This window comes from Heterodontus francisci, chromosome 32, assembly GCF_036365525.1.
Source record: "Heterodontus francisci isolate sHetFra1 chromosome 32, sHetFra1.hap1, whole genome shotgun sequence".
NCBI lineage: Eukaryota > Metazoa > Chordata > Chondrichthyes > Heterodontiformes > Heterodontidae > Heterodontus > Heterodontus francisci.
Window position 1 is genome coordinate 367736 of NC_090402.1, and position 8856 is coordinate 376591.

An 8856-nucleotide genomic window follows, 5' to 3' on the forward strand; every position below is an offset into this window, starting at 1 on the left:
AAAGTCCAAATAAACCACATCCACATCATCAACTCTACTAGTTACATCCTTGAAGAATTCTAGTAGATTTGTCAAGCATGATTTCCCTCTCGTAAATCCATGCTGACTCTGTCCGATTCTACCACTGTTCTCTAAGTGCTCTGCTATAAAATCTTTATTTATTTATTTAGATATACAGCACTGAAACAGGCCCTTCGGCCCACCGAGTCTGTGCTGACCAACAACCACCCATTTATACTAACCCTATAGTAATCCCATATTCCCTACCACCTACCTACACTAGGGGCAATTTACAATGGCCAATTTACCTATCACCTGCAAGTCTTTGGCTGTGGGAGGAAACCGGAGCACCTGCGAAAACCCACACAGTCACAGGGAGGACTTGCAAACTCTGCACAGGCAGTACCCAGAATTGAACCCGGGTCCCTAGAGCTGTGAGGCTGCGGTGCTAACTACTGCGCCACTGTGCTTTGATGATGGTCTCTCGAATTTTCCCCACCGACGTCAGGCTGACTGGTCTATTATTCCCTGCTTTCTCTCTACCTCCCTTTTTAAATAGTGGGGTTACTATTGCTACCCTCCAATCTGTAGGAACTGTTCCAGAGTCTATAAAATCTTTGAAGATGACCACCAATGCATCCACTATTTCTCAGGCCACTTCCTTAAGTACTCTGCGATGAGATTATCAGGCCCTGGGGATTTATCAGCCTTCAATTCCATCAATTTCCCCAACACCATTTCTCTCCTAATACTGATTTCCATCAGTTCCTCCCTCTCACTAAACACTGTGTTCCCCAACATTTCTGGTATGTTATTTGTGTCCACCTTTGTGAAGACAGAACCAAAGTATGCATTTAGTTGGTCAGCCATTTCTTTGTTCCCAATAATAAATTCCCCTGTTTCTGACTGTTTCTGATTGTCTTCACCAGTCTTTTTCTCTTCACATACCTATAGAAACTTTTACAGTCAGTTTTTATGTTCCCCGAAAGTTTGCTCTCGTACTCTATTTTCCTCTTCTTAATCAATCCCTTGGTCCTTCTTTGCTAAATTATAAACTGTTCCCAATCCTCAGGTCTGTTGTTTTTTCTGGTGAATTTGTATGCCTCTTCCTTGGATCTAATGCTATTTCTAATTTTCCTTGTAATCCATGGTTTGGCTACCTTTCCCGTTTAACTTTTGCAGCAGACACGAATAAACAATTGTTGGCAGTTCATCCATGTGCTCTTTGAATGTTTGCCATTGCCTTTCCATCGTCATCCCTTTAAGTAACGTTTCCCAATCGATCATAGTCAACTCACGCCTCATACCTTTGTCATTTCCTTTATTAAGATTCAGGACCCTAGTCTCAGAATCAACCACATCACCCTCCATCTTGCTGAAGAATTCTACCATATTATGGTCGCTCATCCGCAAGGGGTCTCGCACAACTAGATTGTCAATTATTCCTCTTTCTATGCACAGTACCCAGTCTAGTTTGGCCTGTTCTCTAGTTGGTTCCTCAACATATTGGTCCAGAAAACCACTTGTATACACCCATGAATTCCTCCTCTACGGTATTGTGACTAATTTGATTTGCCCAATCTATATGCAGATGAAAATCACCCATAATTGCAGATGTTCCTTTATTGCATGTTGGTGTTTATATTTTAGAATAAACATGATTGTTTGTTTAGAAGCTGAGAGTTCAGGCTCCTTGTGATCAGTCAGAAAGGTTCAGAGTTACTATTTACAGTGGACTTAACAGCAACATAAAGGGTTCATTATTACCCCAATTACACTATTATACTACCCATATTACTTTGTGTATCTTGATTCATACACTGACCATGAGGAAAGTAGCTGGGGAGTGAATTGTGGCAGCAAGATCTGCATTTTACAAGTTTTAAAAAGAAATTCAGAAGCATTTTGCAATGGCAGGAGCAATAATGAGAGCCCTCACCAGTGTGTCTTGCAGCTTTGGGTTTGGATGTTGCATCTCATCGCCATCTCATCTTCATCTCCATCTCCATCTTCATCTTCATCTTCATCTCAACTTCATCTTCATCATCATCTCATCTTCATCTTCATCTCAACTTCATCTCCATCTTCATCTTCATCCCAACTTCATCTCCATCTCCATCTTCATCTCATCTTCATCTCATCTTCATCTCCATCACCATCTTCATCTCCATCTTCATCTTCATCTCCATCTCCATCTTCATCTTCATCTTCATCTTCATCTCAACTTCATCTCAACTTCATCTCCATCTCCATCTTCATCTCAACTTCATCTCCCTCCAAAACAGGTATACCATTTTGGATACTGCTGAGGGAGATGGCTCACCAGGGGAAGGCAGCAGTAGCCAGGTTCATGGCACCGTGGCTGGCTCTGCTGTTCGGAAGGGCGGAAAAAAGTGTGGAAGGGCTATAGTCGTAGGGGATTCGATTGTAAGGGGAGTAGATAGGCGGTTCTGTGGTCGAAAACGAGACTCCCGAATGGTATGTTGCCTCCCAGGTGCACGGGTCAGGGATGTCTCAGATCGGCTGCAGAACGTTCTGAAGGGGGAGGGTGAACAGCCAGTTGTCGTTGTGCACATAGGCACCAATGATATAGGTAAAAAACGGGATGAGGTCCTACAAGCAGAATTTAGGGAGCTAGGAGCCAAGTTAAAAAGTAGGACCTCAGAGGTAGTAATCTCAGGATTGCTACCAGTGCCACGCGATAGTCAGAGTAGAAATGAAAGAATAGTCAGGATGAATGCGTGGCTTGAGAGATGGTGCAGGAGGGAGGGGTTCAGATTTTTGGGACATTGGGACCGGTTCTGGGGGAGGTGGGACTATTACAAATTGGATGGTCTACACCTGGGCCGGACTGGAACCAATGTCCTTGGGGGTGCTTTTGCTAACGATGTTGGGGAGGGTTTAAACTAATGTGGCAGGGGGATGGGAACCAAATGAGGAGGTCAGTGGACAGTAAGGAGATAGTAACTAAAGCCTGTAAGGAACTAGATAATGAAGTCAGCGTGACAAAGGGAAAGAGTAGGCAGGGAGCAGATGATGAAAGCAAAGGGACTGGTGGTCTGAGGTGCATTTGTTTTAATGCAAGAAGTGTAGTAGGTAAGGCAGATGAACTTAGGGCTTGGATTAGTACCTGGGAGTATGATGTTCTTGCTATTACTGAGATTTGGTTGAGGGAAGGGCATGATTGGCAACTAAATATCCCAGGATATCGATGCTTCAGGCGGGATAGAGAGGGAGGTAAAAGGGGTGGAGGAGTTGCATTACTGGTCAAAGAGGATATCACAGCTGTGCTGAAGGAGGGCACTATGGAGGACTCGAGCAGTGAGGCAATATGGGCAGAACTCAGAAATAGGAAGGGTGCGGTAACAATGTTGGGGCTGTACTACAGGCCTCCCAACAGCGAGCGTGAGATAGAGGTACAAATATGTAAACAGATTATGGAAAGATGTAGGAGCAACAGGGTGGTGGTGATAGGAGATTTTAATTTTCCCAACGTTGACTGGGATTCGCTTAGTGTTAGAGGTCTAGATGGAGCAGAGTTTGTAAGGAGCATCCAGGAGGGTTTTCTAGAGCAGTATGTAAATAGTCCAACTCGGGAAGGGGCCATACTGGACCTGGTGTTGGGGAATGAGCCCGGCCAGGTGGTTGAAGTTTTAGTAGGGGACTACTTTGGGAATAGTGATCACAATTCCGTAAGTTTTAGAATACTCATGGACAAAGACGAGAGTGGTCCTAAAGGAAGAGTGCTAAATTGGGGGAAGGCCAACTATACTAAAATTTGGCAAGAGCTGGGGAATGTAGATTGGGAGCAGCTGTTTGAAGGTAAATCCACATTTGATATGTGGGAGGCCTTTAAAGAGAGGTTGATTAGCGTGCAGGAGAGACATGTTCCTGTGAAAAGGAGGGATAGAAATGGCAAGATTAGGGAACCATGGATGACAGGTGAAATTGTGAGACTAGCTAAGAGGAAAAAGGAAGCATACATAAGGTCTAGGAGGCTGAAGAAAGACGAAGCTTTGAAAGAATATCGGGAATGTAGGACCAATCTGAAACGAGGAATTAAGAGGGCTAAAAGGGGTCATGAAATATCTTTAGCAAACAGGGTTAAGGAAAATCCCAAAGCCTTTTATTCATATATAAGGAGCAAGAGAGTAACTCGAGAAAGGATTGGCCCACTCAAGGACAAAGGAGGAAAGTTATGCGTGGAGTCAGAGAAAATGGGTGAGATTTTAAACGAGTACTTTGCATCGGTATTCACCGAGGAGAGGGACATGACGGAGGTTGAGGTTAGGGACAGATGTTTGATTATTCTAGGTCAAGTCGGCATAAGGAGGGAGGAAGTGTTGGGTATTCTAAAAGGCATTAAGGTGGACAAGTTCCCAGGTCCGGATGGGATCTATCCCAGGTTACTGAGGGAAGCGAGAGAGGAAATAGCTGGGGCCTTAACAGATATCTTTGCAGCATCCTTAAACACAAGTGAGGTCCCGGAGGACTGGAGAATTGCTAATGTTGTCCCCTTGTTTAAGAAGGGTAGCAGGGATAATCCAGGTAATTATAGACCCGTGAGCCTGACGTCAGTGGTAGGGAAGCTGCTGGAGAAGATACTGAGGGATAGGATCTATTCCCATTTGGAAGAAAACGGGCTTATCAGTGATAGGTAACATGGTTTTGTGCAGGGAAGTTCATGTCTTACCAACTTAATAGAATTCTTTGAGGAAGTGACAAAGTTGATTGATGAGGGAAGGGCTGTAGATGTCATATACATGGACTTCAGTAAGGCGTTTGATAAGGTTCCCCATGGTAGGCTGATGGAGAAAGTGAAGTCGCATGGGGTCCAGGGTGTACTAGCTAGATGGATAAAGAACTGGCTGGGCAACAGGAGACAGAGAGTAGTAGTGGAAGGGAGTTTCTTAAAATGGAGAAGTGTGACCAGTGGTGTTCCACAGGGATCCGTGCTGGGACCACTGTTGTTTGTGATATACATAAATGATTTGGAGGAAAGTATAGGTGGTCTGATTAGCAAGTTTGCAGACGACACTAAGATTGGTGGAGTAGCAGATAGTGAAGGGGACTGTCAGAGAATACAGCAGAATATAGATAGATTGGAGAGTTGGGCAGAGAAATGGCAGATGGAGTTCAATCAGGGCAAATGCGAGGTGATGCATTTTGGAAGATCCAATTCAAGAGTGAACATTTCCCGGCGGAGCAGCAGGAGAAGGTAGCGACTCTTCGGTGGGTAAGTGAAGGCACCAGGAGCTGTGTTTTGAAAGTTGTACTTACTGTTTTCCTTGTGTTCAAGTTACTTTTGGCGCGGGAGGAACCGGAAGCTGGACGGCAGCAAGGACTCCTGGGTAGGTATTTTCTTTAAAGGTGCGGAGCAGAGTTAACCCGAGACACTACACATGTAGTGTCTCCCACCCATCCTACTCCTCTAACCTAATAATAAGACCCTTTTTACCGTCCTCCTCTAACCAAAAAGGACTGAACAGGTAAGCTATTTCACTGTTTTTGTTAATATCTATATTTGTACTTAATTAAGGGGTAATTGAGTAAAAGAAATGGCAGCCAGGGGAGTGCAGTGCTCCTCCTGCAGTATGTTCGAGGTGAGGGGAACCTCCGGTGACCCTGCCGACTTCACCTGCTGGAAGTGCATCCGTCTCCAGCTCCTATCAGACCGTGTTAGGGAACTGGAGCTGGAGCTGGATGAACTGAGGATCATTCGGGAAGCTGAGGGGGTGATAGATAGAAGCTACAGGGATGTCGTTACTCCACAAAACAAAGGCAGCTGGGTAACAGTTAGAGGTGGGAAGAGGTCAGTGCAGGGATCTCCTGTGGTCGTTCCCCTCAACAACAAGTATACAGTTTTAGATACTGATGGGGGGGACGGCCTATCGGGGGCAGGCTGCAGTGAACGGGCCTCTGGCACGGGGTCCTGCACTGTGGCTCAGAAGGGAAGGAGGGAGAACGGGAGAGCACTAGTCATCGGGGACTCGATGGTGAGGAGTACCGACAGGCGGTTCTGTGGGCGCAAGCGAGACGCACGGATGGTTTGTTGCCTCCCTGGTGCCAGGGTCCGTGATGTTTGTGATCGCGTCTTCAGGATCCTTAAAGGGGAGGGGGAGCAGCCAGAGGTCGTGGTGCACATTGGCACCAACGACGTAGGAAGGAAGGGTGGCACAGATGTTAGAAGTGAGTTTAGGGAGTTAGGCTGGAAGCTGAAAGCTCGGACGGACAGAGTTGTTATCTCTGGTTTGTTGCCGGCGCCACGTGATAGTGAGGCTAGGAATAGGGAGAGAGCACAGCTGAACACGTGGCTGCAGGAATGGTGTAGGAGGGAGGGCTTCCATTTCTTGGATAATTGGACTGCATTCTGGGGAAGATGGGACCTGTTCAAACAGGACGGGCTGCATCTGAACCAGAGGGGCACCAATATCCTGGGAGGGAGGTTTGCTAGTACTGTTCGGGAGGGTTTAAACTAGTTTGGGAGGGGGATGGGAACCGGACTTGTAGTCCAGGGACCAGTGGGTCCACTCAGAAAGACAAAGAGTGTAGTGAGGTATTGGGGAAGGTAGCACTGTCGCAGAGGACAGATGGGCACGGAGAAGGGTTAAAGTGCGTATACTTCAACGCAAGAAGCATCAGGAATAAGGTGAGTGAATTGAAGGCGTGGATGGGCACTTGGGACTACGATGTTGTGGCCATCACTGAAACGTGGATAGGTGAGGGGGAGGAATGGTTCTTGGAGGTACCTGGTTATAGATGTTTTCATAAGATTAGGAATGGTGGTAAAAGAGGTGGGGGGGTGGCATTGTTAGTTAGAAATAGTGTAACAACTGCTGAAAGAATTTTCGAGGAGGATCTGCCGACTGAGGCACTGTGGGTTGAGGTCAGGAACAGGAAAGGAGCAGTCACCTTGATGGGAGTTTTCTATAGGCCCCCCAATAGCAGCAGGGAGGTGGAAGAGCAGATTGGGAAACAGATTTTGGAAAGGAGCAGAAGTCACAGGGTAGTAATTATGGGGGATTTCAACTTCCCAAATATTGATTGGCAACTCTTTAGATCGAATAGTTTGGATGGGGTAGTGTTTGTGCAGTATGTCCAGGAAGCTTTTCTGACTCAGTATGTAGACTGCCCGACCAGAGGGGAGGCAATATTGGATTTGGTACTAGGTAATGAACCAGGGCAAGTGATAGAGCTGTTGGTGGGCGAGCACTTTGGAGATAGTGATCACAATTCTGTAGCATTCACTGTGGTAATGGAGAGGGATAGGTATGTGCAACAGGGCAAGGTTTACAATTGGGGGAAGGGTAGATATGATGCTGTCAGGCAGGAACTGAGGAGCATAAGTTGGGAGCATATGCTGGCAGGGAAGGGCACGGTCGAAATGTGGAACTTTTTCAAGGAGCAGATAGTAGGGGCCATTGATAAGCATGTCCCTGTCAGACAGGGAAGGGATGGTCATGTGAGGGAACCGTGGTTGACAAGAGAGGTTGAGAGTCTTGTTAGGAAGAAGAAGGATGCGTATATAAGGTTGAGGAAAAAGGGCACAGGCATAGCTCTGGAGGGATACAAGATGGCCAGGAAGGATCTGAAGAAAGGGATTAGGAGAGCTAAGAGAGGGCATGAAAAATGCTTGGCGGGTAGGATAAAAGAAAACCCCAAGGCCTTTTACGCGTATGTCAGAAATATGAGGATGACTAGGGGGACCGTAGGTCCGGTCAAGGACAATAGCGGGAGACTGTGTGTTGAGCCGGAAGAGATAAGTGAGGTTTTGAATGAGTACTTCTCTTCGGTATTTACGAATGAGAAGGGGTGTATTACTGAAGAGGACGGTGTGAAACAGACTGGTAAGCTCGAGGAAGTGCTCGTTAGGAGGGAAGATGTGTTGGGGTTTTTGAATAACTTGAAGATAGACAAGTCTCCCGGGCCTGACGGGGTATATCCAAGGATGTTATGGGAAGCAAGGGATGAAATTGCAGAGCCGCTGGCAATGATCTTTTCATCTTCTCTGTTGACGGGGGTGGTACCAGGTGATTGGAGGGTGGCAAATGTTGTGCCCCTGTTCAAGAAAGGGAATAGGAACAACCCTGGGAATTACAGGCCAGTTAGTCTTACTTCGGTGGTAGGCAAGTTGATGGAAAAGGTGCTGAGGGATAGGATTTCTGAGCATCTGGAAAGACACTGCTTGATTCGGGACAGTCAGCACGGTTTTGTGAGGGGTAGGTCTTGCCTCACAAGCCTGATTGAATTCTTTGAGCAGGTGACCAAGCAAGTGGATGAGGGTAAACCAGTGGATGTGGTGTACATGGATTTTAGTAAGGCATTTGATAAGGTCCCCCATGGTAGACTTATGGAGAAAGTCAGGAGGCATGGGATAGTGGGGAATGTGGCCAGTTGGATTAAGAATTGGCTAACTGATAGAAGGCAGAGAGTGGTCTTAGATGGTAAATACTCAGCCTGGAGCCCAGTTACCAGTGGCGTGCCACAGGGATCAGTTCTGGGTCCTCTCCTGTTTGTGATTTTTATTAACGACTTGGATGAGGAAGTCGAAGGGTGGGTCAGTAAATTTGCAGATGATACAAAGGTTGGTGGAGTTGTGGATACCGAGGAGGGCTATTGTCGTCTGCAAAGGGACTTGGATAGGTTGCAGTGCTGGGCTGAAAAGTGGCAGATGGAGTTTAACCCTGAAAAGTGTGAGGTCGTCCATTTTGGAAGGACAAACACGAATGCAAAATACTGGGTTAACGGTAGGGTTCTTGGGCATGTGGAGGAGCAGAGAGACCTTGGGGTCTATGTGCATAGATCGTTGAAAGTTGCAACTCAAGTGGATAGGGCTGTGAAGAAGGCATATGGGGT